The 13069-nt window shown below is 38.0% G+C and overlaps 1 long non-coding RNA gene across 1 annotated transcript in view; it reads right to left on the bottom strand.

Annotated features, from left to right (window-relative positions):
• LOC125787411 (uncharacterized) overlaps positions 1-7348 on the bottom strand; it is a 94286-nt gene extending 86938 nt beyond the window's left edge. Inside the window, exon 1 of the long non-coding RNA XR_007429282.1 lies at positions 6989-7348. This is a non-coding gene — a long non-coding RNA (uncharacterized LOC125787411). The remainder of the gene's footprint in view (positions 1-6988) is intronic.
• Between the last annotated feature and the right edge of the window lie 5721 nt (positions 7349-13069).

Raw genomic sequence — 13069 nt, 5'->3', positions numbered from 1 at the left:
TTCTTTGTGTTGTGGAATCGCCAGTGATGGGAAGATATACAGCCGAGTAGCAGTTAATATTGGAAGAAAATGGGAAAAAAATTTAAATAGAAATTAAAATAAAAGAAAAAGAAAATGTGTGGGATGCTACTAGGTATGCTATTAACACTGTTGGAACTGCATGAATATTCAAGCTGCATGGGATGGATTATCCCAGAATATCATAATGAGTTGTGAGGTACTATCTTGTGAGTAAGGTGAGCCAGGCATTTATAGTTGGTGCAAGAAGGATGGAAAGACATAAAAGATGGCATTACCGCCCATAGTGGACAGTGCAGTGGCTGGTGATGATGGTTATTAGCAGTGATCTGATTTGGTAAATTACTCTGTAATTGAGAACTTCCCCAATTTACCTTATAAGTGCATTCATAAATTCTATCGTAACATCAAACTACTCAGAGTATATTTATTTAAATCTATATTTTGATTTAGATTGTCAAAATTATATCTCTTCAGAGCTTGTCAGGTGATGAACAATTTGTTCCAGTTGGGAAACACTGTCAGTTCTGCTGCAATATTTATCAAAAAAATAAAAAATACACTACCCAGCAGCACCCAGTACTATTACCCAGCCCCAGTATCTGTGAATAAGATGCTCCACTTTCTGCTACTAAGGCCTAAATTATAATGATGATGATGACGGTGATGATGCAAATCATCACAGAGCCATGCAAAACACACACTCACACAGTCACACACCGCCTGCACACCTGGAAACACACACAGCTTTTCTTCACAGCAGCCTGCAGCACTACGCCCTGCAGCCAATCAAAGACAAAGACAACAGCTCAATGCCTTGGCACGAGCCAATCACAAAACAGCTGGAGGAAAAAGAGAGGAGACAGTGGCAACAATAACAGAGCGAGCTGAAGCGTGGGGCGCCCGAGACACAGCGCCAGTGTGTGCCGCCATGACAGAACACGTGTGTTTACTGGATCTCAGCTACGTACACACTGTCTTCACACTGCAGTGACATCTTTTAGCATCTTAAAACACATTATGACTAGATGTTCTGCCACCTTAAGCCTTCCTTTACCATTGTCTACCATTGCCTACATTGTCTACCATTGGATATCACCTTAAACCACTCTCTACCACCTTGTACCACCTTAAACAATCTTATACCACTGTCTACCACCTTAAAACATCATCTTAAATCATCTACTATCATCTACCTCTGTCTACCACCTTATATCATCCTCTATCACCTTCTACTATCGTCTAACACTGTCTACCACCTTAAACCACTCTCTATCACTGTTCCAAGCTTCTACCATAATCTACCACTTTAAAACATCCTCTACCATTGTCTACTATCACCTACCACTATAGACCACCTTAAAATGTCATCTACTAGGGGTGGGAATCTTTTACTATCTCACGATTCGATTCGATTCCGATTTTGGGGGCCACGATTCGATTCAAAATCGATTTTTGATTCAAAACAATTTGATTTATAAAAATTTATTGAAAACTTATTGAAAAAAAAGCCTCCAAAATATACACTGGTCCTGGAGAAGGTAATGTGTTACAAAAACAATAAAATGTGCAGGAATGTGGGTCTTCAGTGACAGAGGAATCACTGGGATATCACAATGACGTTAATGAACAATAAATAAATAATAAATAACACTGCTTTATTATAAGGCTACTAGCGGTGGTGTGTAGGTGACGCTGCTGGGCTGATGTGATGATAGCAGTGAAGCGCTAAAGTTCAGGAGCAGCTGCTGATTAACTAGTTAACTTTAAGGTCGTTGTATTTCTTCAGAAAGGGGGCAGGAGGTGGAGAAATTAATTCATATTGTCCATTCCTTAATTCCTCTGTGATGGGGAGCTGAAATTAGCTCTGATTAGCTTATTGTTATTTTTCCGTTCCGCCTTAAATGCTGCAGCCCGCTGCCACCTGTAGCGTTATTTAAGGTGGAACTGGAAAGTTAGCTAGTTAGCTAGCTAACAGAAACTGAAACTAACTACTAGCGATCTTTTTTATGCTTGTTATGAAGCATTCTGCCATAAAACATTAAAACTACACGTTAATCTAAGGTAATATAGTGCTTGTTCTGCCATCTTACCGGTAATTCTCATACACCTACGCTCTGTGTGGGTCTGACGGTAAGTTCAAACTGCAGCGGCCACGGTCGCTTTGGGCAGTGGGAGGCGGAGCGAAAAACGCTTCGTGCCGCTGCAGTGTGAACTTACCGTGAGGGGTAGGGCCAAGGGAAGAAATGGGATTGGACCTTAGAATCGATTTTGGGACATTTTAAATCGATTCTGAATCGTAGTAAATGAGAATCAAGATTCTTATGTGAATCGATTTTTTGGCACACCTCTATCATCTACCATCATTTACTATCGTCTACTACCGTCTTCAAATGTCTACCACCTTAAACCACTCTATACCACTTTTTAGCATCTTAAACAATCTTCTATTACCATCTACCACCTTAAAACATCCTCTACTATTGTCTATTCTTGTCTACCACCGTCTACCACCCTAAACCATTCTCTACCATCATCAATTACCATCTACTATCGTTTACAACTGTCTACCACCTTAAAACACCCTCTTAAATCATCTACTATCATCTACCCCTGTTTACCACCTTATACCATCCTCTACCACCTTCTAATATCGTCTACCACTGTCTACCACCTTAAACCACTCTCTACCACCTTGTACCACCTTAAACAAGCTTCTACCACAGTGTACCACTTTAAAACATCCTCTACCATTGTCTACTATCATCTACCACTATAGACCACCTTAAAATGTCATCTACCGTCATTTACTATCGTCTACTATCGTCTTCAACTGTCTACCACCTTAAACCACTCTATACCACCTTTTAGCATCTTAAACAATCTTCTATTACCATCTACCACCTTAAAACATCCTCTACTATTGTCTATTCTCGTTTACCACCCTAAACCATTCTCTACCATCCTCTATTACCATCTACTATCGTTTACAACTGTCTACCACCTTAAATCATCATCTACCATCGTCTATTATTGTCTACCACTGTCTACCACTATGTACCACCTTAAAATATCCTCTGCTATCATCTATTATCGTCTACCACTGTCTACCTACCGACTGTCTGCCACCTTAAACCATCCTCTACCATTATCTACTACTGTCTAATATCATCTACAACTGTCTATCACCTTAAAATATCTTCTACCACTGTCTACTGTCTATCATTGTCTACTTCTTCTACCACCTTATACCATTGTCCACTACCTTCAACAATCTTCTACCATATTGTACCACCTTAAATAATCTTCTTCCACCCTATACCACCTTCTAAGACCTTAAACCAACTTCTACTTCATTCTACAAGCAAAAAACATCTTTTACCACCCTGTAACACCTTAGACCATCTCCTACCACATTGGACCACCTTAAACCATCTTATACGTAATTGTACCACCTTAAACCACCTTCTACCATTAGATCACCTTCTACTACCTTAAATTATCTTCTAACCATTTTTCTTCTATCATATACTCAGAGCGCCAATGAGATTTCAATATCCCCACCTAAGCTGGTCACCACAAAGGCAAGTTAGACACAAAGTTAGACACAGACAGACAGACAGACAGACAGACAGACAGACAGACAGACAGACAGACAGACAGATAGATAGATAGATAGATAGATAGATAGCACATGAACATAGCAACACCTTAGAAAGCACCTAGCAACACTTTAGCAACTAACAACTATATAATAGCAACACCTTAGCAATCACCTTAGGAATAGTGTCTATTTTTTTTAATCATATTAAACCATAAGAGCACAGAAACGAACTTAACACCCTAACAACCACTTAGCAACACCTTTACAAACAACTTCTATACCTTAGCAACCACCCTTGGCAACCACTTAGCAATCACAACACCTATAAAATACCCAACCTATGCAACCATATAGCAACACCTTATTTAACCAACAACTAAACCATAGTACCTTACTACTACACCATACACATATAGTATAAGGTACCTCAACAACCACATAACAACAACCTAGCTACCACAGCCTGTATATCACAGCAACACTGCTGAGCTGCAGCCACACTCTGCGACAGTTTCTCTCTGGTTGTATTAGTGCTTCCCTGTATTTATCCTATCATAGAGATTATGTCAGCCTAAGCCCCGCCCTCTCAAAACCCCCAACAACCCCTCACTGGAGGAATCGGCTAAAGTCAGCTCAGATTATCCTGGAAATGAAAGTGTGCCTCAGCCGTGCTGCTCCTGCAGTCGGGTTATTCTGCATGCTGGACGACGCGGTGCTGATCCGGGCAGCCGCAGGAACCAAACAAACAGGGCATACAGAGCGAGAGAGCAGGAGAGGGGCAGGTGGTGGCACTCCAGGGGGGGCGAGCAAGGGGCACATTTGGTCCCCTTAAAGCATCTGTAATCAGTGACGGACACTGAATTGAATAGAAGTGTGAATCTTTAACAGAATACATTCAGTGCTCAGTCCCAGAGGACGCTACGGTGTTACATGGCCATCCAGAGCTAGTGTAGTCAATATACAGCATGTCTGTTATATAACACTAACAACTAACTATATATTACACTGTATATTGCATACTATGTGTATATAATCAAAACCAAACAACTCTATTAGAACTAACAACCCCCTGTTCTTGGATAAAACTGCATGTTTTAGGGTACATCTGAAAAGTATTGATTCTAAGATTTCTTGTTCTAGCCAAGAACAATGTAGCAATCATTGTTTTTGATGGTAGGACAATAGGTCTGATATAGTTTAGTATTAAATCTGGTTTAGTATCATAACTATCAAGGTTCTATACCCATTGAAGAGTTCTCCAATGTCCCAAGAACATTCCAAGAACTGCACACTTGAGCCAAGAAGCCAATTTGAACTTTTGTTTTTGAACTGTGAGAAATTACGTCATGTGGGGCTCAATATTAAAGAACCTTAGCATAATATATTGGTTCTACACCCATTGAAGAGTTTCAATTGTCCAAGAACTGTATATCCAAGCCCTGAATTATCCTTTTGGACTCATTGTTTTTAAGACTGTGAGACATTATGTCTGGTAGGGATACATAATAAAGAACCTCAGCATAAGATGAGTTCTATACCCAATGAAGAGTTTTCCAAGCTTAGAACCCTAAAGGAACACTATGGTTTTTTTTTTTAAGCCTGTGAGACTATTTTGTCTGATAAGGTTCAATGCTTCTGAACCACAGTATTAGGTAACAGTACTATATATGCAGTAAGAATTCTTAGGAAGAGTCCTGGAGCTCTTTGTTCCAAGCAAGAAAAAATTAAAAATCTTTATCTTTAAGACTTTGAGACATTAGTTTTTATAAAGTTTAAGTTTAAGAGCCTTAATTTAAGTTAGGGGTTCTATACCAGAAATGTTTTAATCCTAGGACACTTTGTTTGTATTTTTATTTGATTGACAGGATTTATAAGAAAAATACCCTTATCATACGGTAATAGTTCTATCCCAGAGAGTTGTCCGGGTGTCCAAAAAATGCACATCCAAGCCTCAAACCCTGTACCTCCCTTTAAGAACTATAACACATTAGGTCCTATAGGCATCAATATTAAAGAACCTTAGCATAACATATAAGTTCTATACCCATTAAAGAGTTTACCAACTGTATACAGTAGGTTCTATACCCACTGAGGAGTCTTTCAATTGTCCAAAAACTGCACATCCATGCCAAGAACCCTGTACGTCCTTTCGTTCTTAAGAACTATAAGACATTAGGTTCTATAGGGATCAATATTAAATAACCCTAGCGTAACATATAGGTTCTATACCCATTAAAGAGTTTACCAATTGTCCAAAAACTGCACATCCATTCCTAGTCCCTTTTATTTTTTAAATACTATGAGAAATTAGGTTTTATAGGGATAGATTTTAGATTAAAGCACTTCAACATAAAATACAGCATACTGTAAGTTCTACACCCACTGAGGAGTTAAGCAACTGTCCAAAAACTGCACATTTAAACCTAGAAACCCTGTAAGGTCCTTTTATTTTTAAGAACTATGAGACTTTAGGTCTTACGGATATCAATACTGAAGAACCTTAGGCTAACATATAAGTTCTATACCCAATGAGGAGTTTTCTAATTGTCCAAAAATTGCACATCCATGCCTAGAACCCTGTAGGTCCCTTTTATTGTTAAGAATTATGAGACCTTAGGTTTTTTAAGGATATATTTTAGATTAAAGCATTTCAGCATAAAATACAGTATACTGTAAGTTCTATACCCACTGAGGAGTTTTCCAATTTTCCAAGAACTGCACATCCATGCCTAGAACCCTGAAGGTCCCTTTTATTTTTAAGAATTATGAGACCTTAGTTTTTTTAGGCATATATTTTAGATTAAAGCACTTCAGCATAAAATACAGTATATTGTAAGTTCTATACCCACTGAGGAGTTTTCCAATTTTCCAAGAACTGCACATCCAAGGCTAGAACCACATTTAGGAACCTATTATTATTATTAGGAATATTATTTAAAGACTTTGAGACGTTACATCCAAGGATGTAGGATGAGTCCAACTTTTTTGGATGGTCATGCCATATTAGGGAGTACATAAGGGACACACTGTTCACATCACATATTTAAATATTTAGAAAAATGTATATATTTATCTGCATCCTCAGACATTCTGCATCTGTCCTGTTTGATTTAATTTGGCATGGAGATGGAGAATGGAGAATAAAACACACACACACACACACACATCATCAAAGCAGGACTAGTACCAGTACTCTATCTAGAGTATGGTCACCACCACCAGTATGACACATGGACAAGATAACATCCGGCCATTTCAGAGCAGCGTATCCAAAACACAAACACACACACTCACAGACAGAGAGATCAGCAACACTGAGATCAGCAACACATTCATCACCATTCATAAGCATGGAGGAACACTCACCAGCCACCTGCTACAGCTTCCTCTCGCCGCCTGAGGACATCTGATGCTGAAGACTGTCTATCTTCAATATGTCCACAAAGGAGAAAGATGCAGATCAGATCATCAGATCAGATCATCAGATGATGAGATCAGACAATCAGACAGGAAGCTCTAATGTGAGGAACAGCCACAATGGCCACTGATTCAGCAGCACCAACCAAGCAACAGCATCAGCTACAGCATCAGCAGCTGCAGGAATATAATAGCAGTAAGCAGGAATAACAGCAGCAGCAGCAGCAGCAGTCCTAGCATGCGCAGGCGCAGGCTGCAGGGCTGAGATGCTCCACAATAACAAGCATCCTCCTCTCCTCTCTCTCTCTCTCTCTCTTAGGATGAAAGGAGGGAGTGACAGCACAGCACAGACAGCCAGGGAGGAGGAGGGGCAGCATCCAGGAGAGCACCCGACCGAGCATGCTCACTGCAAATCCTCCAGGGTCACGTGACTCCATCTGAGCTGTCACTCAGAGCGAAGCCTGGACAGGATAGGACAGGAGGGAGGGGAGGAGGAGAGGGGGAGAAAGGAGGGATGAAAAAGGCTGATGGTGGGGGGCGTGGCCTCACAGCAGCTGGTCCTTCTTTTATTAAAGATAGAGCAGGACAGTAGGAAGGGACAAAAAAAAAAACCCTGTATAATCTCTCCAATGGCCCGCCTCCTCCTGCCCCCAGTCCACCAATGGGAGAGCCGCATTGCTGCATTTCTGAATTTCTGATTCCCTCCTGGACAGATCTGTTTAACCCTTTCTGAAAAAAAGGAAAAAAAAAAAAAACACAGGAGAGGGTTTATTGTTAATAAAGGTGGCTGTGGGCACTGAACAAAGGCAGTGCTTTAATAAGACATAAAGGAACAATATATTGTATATATGTATGTTTATATATATAATAAATCAAATCATCATATGATGATTGAGGATTTATGGACTGAAAACAATAATAAAGCGTTTGGCAGAATTTTTCGTACCAAAATAATGAAGGGCCATTCCACCAAATGGGTGCCATTTGCTGGTTGTAACTCTGCAAAAATATATATTTTTGTTTATTTAACTCTAAATCTAATAACACATATATTTAACTATTAAAAACATTCAAAATAACTCGGGCAGCTTTATTTATTTTTTTACAAGGTTTCTAATACGAAGATGGTTACAAAACTCATGTGGCATTTAAAAACCTAAAGTTTAAAAGCAAGTTCAATAATTCACTAATTTATTTTCTCTCAAGTAAGTCTTTATTTTAAAGAAATGTTTGACTGCATGTTCAAATAATTGATATTTATGACAAAAAAAATCACTCCTGTGATTGGCACTCGTTCATGTTACTATTCATGTTTTGAGTAACAGGAATCAAAGTAACATAATTTAGTTTTCATCAAAGAATTTAGCAAAAACATGAAAAACAGCTCAATAGCGGCTATGCTAATAGCATGAGAACACTGAGCACATACTAGTGATTTTCAAAAAAAATGTGTTTTAAAAGTAAACCAATAAGATCTTAGAATTAATTTAGGTAATATGAATGAGTGTTGAGATTGAGCTCCTCAGTCATAGTTACAATAAGATCAAATATACAGAAAAAAACATGTTTTTTTTTTGTGCCAACAATGATCTTGGTGAACCTCATACATTGTACGTTTTACCTTTTGATATTGATTACCAAAATGTATTTGTCATTATTTACTAATCAATAACTAATCCTATTTCACTTAAGTTAATAAACCCTTAATAAAGTCTTTCTGCTTCCTCTATGACATTTTAAATACACTGATTTTTCATTTCTAATCCACATGAAAGAGTCACGCACATTATAAGACTCATAATCATACTGTATGGTGTAATAATGCACTTATAAATGTAGATTACACGTCTGCTGAATCAATCTAGGCTGGGTCTCCTGAAAGCATCTTAGCTTAAAGATTATTATGAAATGAGCGAGCCTCACACTGAACTCTCTCTCTCTCTTTCGCTCGCTCTCATTCTCCACCAGTTAAGATAAAGGTAATCTAAACACTAAGATGCCTTAGGCAGACTGAAAATGAATCAGGCTTAATGATAACAGAATCATATGCAATTGTGCCCTCTAGTGGATAAGACTCATAACTGCAATTAGGAATACTTTGTTTACGTGATCCACATGTTTATACATACAATGAGGAAAACACAGATCTGCCAAAAGGACATACAGGGTTGGACAATGACACTGAAACACCTGGTTTTAGACCACAGTAATTTATTGTCTTAACGGACAGTTCTGGTGGAAACAGGAGAGCTGAGGTGCACATTGAATTCTGCCGTGATTTGATCAGCCGTGGTTTTATGTTTTTTGGATATAATCGGGGTTAGCACCTGAACATCCCTTTCAGACAGCTTCCTCTTACAGCGTCCACAGTTAATCCTGTTGGATGTGGTTCGTCCTTCTTGGTGGTTAATGCTGACATTACCCTGGATACCGTGGCTCTTGATACATCACAAAGACAAGAAGACGTGCACCAACAATTTGTCCTTTTTGTCCTTTTTTTTATGTCACCCATAATGTTGTGTGCATTGCAATATTTTGAGGAAAACTGCGCTCTTACCCTGTTAATTGAACCTTCACACTCTGCTCTTACTTGTGCAATGTGCAATTAATGAAGATTGGCCACCAGCCTGGTCCAAATTAACCAATTAAACCTCCCACACTAAAATGACAGGTGTTTCAGTTTCATTGTCCAACCCCTGTATATCCTCTCAAATTGCTTATCTTAAGAATACTCTCAGGTAAAGAGGCACCAAATGTTCAGCAACCAAAATGATTTGGCAAAAATAGCAAAAGAAATATTTTGGTGATCAGAAAAAAAGTGAAAAGACCACATAATAATAGAAACTGACCAAATGAAGTTGGGACATTGTGTAAAACATAAATAAATAAGAAAATATGATTATTTGCAAATCCTTTTCAACCTACAGTGCCCTCCTAAAGTATTGGAACAGTGAGTTCAATCCCATTATTTCTGATATAGACTGAAAACAATTAAATTTGAGATTAAAATATTAATATGAGAAAAAAGATCAGCTTTTTTCAGCTTTTATTTTCAGGTATTTACATCTGAATCTGATACACAGTTCAGATGATTCAGCATCTTCTGTCTGAACCCACCCATTTTTCTTGTATGCAAAAGTATTGGACTGTCAGGTGTGTTTTATTGCCCAGGTGTTTCCTGACACATTAATTATTCCAACTAATAAACAGCATTCCGTTTCAGATTTGGGTTTTATCTGTGCCGACTGTGCATTTATAGTTAGAGGAGTAACCTGAAAACCAGAGAGCTGCCCTAGTGAAAAAAATATATTATAGAAGTATAGAAGTATACTAAGCATGTGTTCTTGTAGCCACATTATTAATCAGTGTATTTAAAGAGTGCTAAAATGAAACAACTTTTTTTGTACTTATATTATTTTAATTGTATAAAAATAGTACAAAAGTCTTACTTAAATTGTGCTAAGTGTGCTTAACTGTACTAAAATGGAACTAATTTCAATATACTTAAGTAACATTTAAACATATTACTTCATGTATGTAATCCCATATTTTAAATATGCTTGCAGTGGAATTACAATACATTTAATGAGTATTACAGCTGTATTACTACTGAACTAATATCCAACAGGTACATTGGGAATGTACTAAGAATTTATGTTAAATATATCTACATTAGAGTACAAATATGTTTTTTGTAAGTAGCACACAAATATGTTTCTTGTAAGTGGCACACTTCTAGTATACTTTGTTGGGTATAAAAATATATTTTAATATACTGTACTACAATTTTTAAGCGTGTTATAAATGTACTTTAATTGTCTTAAATTAGTATTAGTATTGAATTGCATTAAACTAAAAGTGTAAAACTTCATTGTAGTCTATTTTTTTAATATATTGTATATTGTACTTTTTAAAGAAAATTGTTTTCCGCCTGTTTTCGTTTCCCACCTTTTTTTGTTTTCCGCCCGTTTTCGTTTCCCACCTATTTTCGTTTCCCGCCCGTTTTCGTTTCCCACCTATTTTCGTTTTCCGCCTGTTTCCGTTTCCGTTTTTCGTCAACCTTCTCTGGGCTGAAGAGCTGCTTGTCTGTAGCACTCCACATGGGTGGGCGTGGTAGTGGGGGGGGGGGGGGGGGGGGCGGAAGCAGAGCCGTAGAGCCCACTGACACTGAGAGTGTACAGGGCCCAGAATTTGCTGCTACGCCCCTGGTTACAAGTATTGTCCACTAGAGGGCACAATTGCATGTGGGTCTGTTATCATTAAGCCTGATCCAGGTTCAGTCTTTTTAAGTCTACAGCAGAACCTTTTTAAGTTAAATATATAATGTAGCAAAAGAGCACAGTGATATTTGAAAAAAGTGAAAAGAAGTTTAAAGGATTTACAAAAAGTCTGCAATAATTCTTTAAACAAAATTAGGCGGGTGCATTAATTTGGGCACCCCAAATTATGTTTTAGTATATCCTCCTTTTGCAGAAATAACAGCCTCTTAAAGCTTCCTGTAGCTTCCAATGAGAGTCTGGCTTCTGGCTGAATCACTGCAAGAGTATTTCAACAATATTTAAAAAATCAGTTTAATGTAAAAATGTGTTCTAGAGAAACCAAATCCTACCAAATCAGGATCAGTTTGCACCAACATTTATTAGCCCTGGTTCTGGAGACATGCTGCATGGTATAGGGTTCTCATTAGTAGGCGTGTTGGACCAGGAAACGTCTGAAAAAGCCTTCAAAAGTAAACAATGATTTTATTCATATCAATCACCCCAATTTTTGGTATCCTACACAAATCCCACTAATACCAAGATTTACACAGCAGTATTTATTATTATAACCCTGATTCATTAGGAACAAATACCCACCCTGCCCTGTAGAAGCCACCAAAAAGCTAATAAATACCAATTTGGGGGGTGAAATGGCATTTGATGAAAAGCTGATTGATCTAGAGTTGCAGACATGTTGAATTGCAGAATTGTTTAAGGTGACCCTGTTCTGTTTCAAATAAATGTTTTTTTTTTTTACTATGATATTTTACCACGAGTGCACGGTTAAAATATGAAAGTAAAACTATGGAGACAATATGAGAAATAATGTATTAGGTTAACATTATTAATAGCCAACTCTTCGGTTCATTGACAATAAAACAGAATTGAAATGCCTTAGAAATATTAATTAATAAAACACAATTTAAATAACAGAAAATGGTCACACACTAATATTTGATTGGACCCCATAAGCTTCTGCAATGTGAGTTTTTTTTTTGGATTAATTTTATTCTTGGAATAATCTTGCATTAATGGGAGATTTGAAGCACTGCGCAAAAACATCTCCAGCACCTCCCAAACATTTTCAATGAAGTTTACTTCTGGGAAATGTGTGAAAATGGTGATCTCATCCTCCCTGAACTCTTTTACAATCTGACCCCATGAATCATCTTGAAATATGCCCGTGAGATCAGGGAAGAAAAAAATCCATTGATGGAATAACCTGGTCTATATTCAGCTGACCTCATTCTTTCAGCACATACTGTTGCTGAACCTAGACCTGACCAACTGTAGGAACCCCAGATCATAGCCCTGCCCCACAGGTTTGTACAGTAGACACTAGACATGATGGGAGCATCACTTCTGCCACCTCTTCTCTTACTGTGATGCTTCATCACTCTGTAACAAGGTAAATCTGGACTCATCAGACCTTCACATGGCCTTCTTTCATTGATCCAGAGTCCAATATTTATGCTCCCTAGCAAATTGAAGCATGTTTGCCTGTTAGCCTTCCTAAAAAGTAGTTTCCTAGACTACACAGCTGTTTAGTTCTGTCCCAATCCCTTGCGTGTTTGGAAATGCTCTTACTTTCACTATTAAACTTATTCCTGAGTTTTACTGTTGATTTTCTACGATTTGATTTTACCAACACTAAGCGCTTCTGACCACTTTCCTTCCTTAAAGATGACGTTCCCCCACTGTTCTTCCCCTTTTTAATAATGTGTTGGGAGAGTTCTTACCCCATTTTTAGCAGTTCCAGCAATCTCCTGAA

Source organism: Astyanax mexicanus, chromosome 24 (assembly GCF_023375975.1).
Source record: "Astyanax mexicanus isolate ESR-SI-001 chromosome 24, AstMex3_surface, whole genome shotgun sequence".
Classification (NCBI taxonomy): Eukaryota; Metazoa; Chordata; class Actinopteri; order Characiformes; family Acestrorhamphidae; genus Astyanax; species Astyanax mexicanus.
This window is presented reverse-complemented; position numbering and strand designations above follow the sequence as displayed.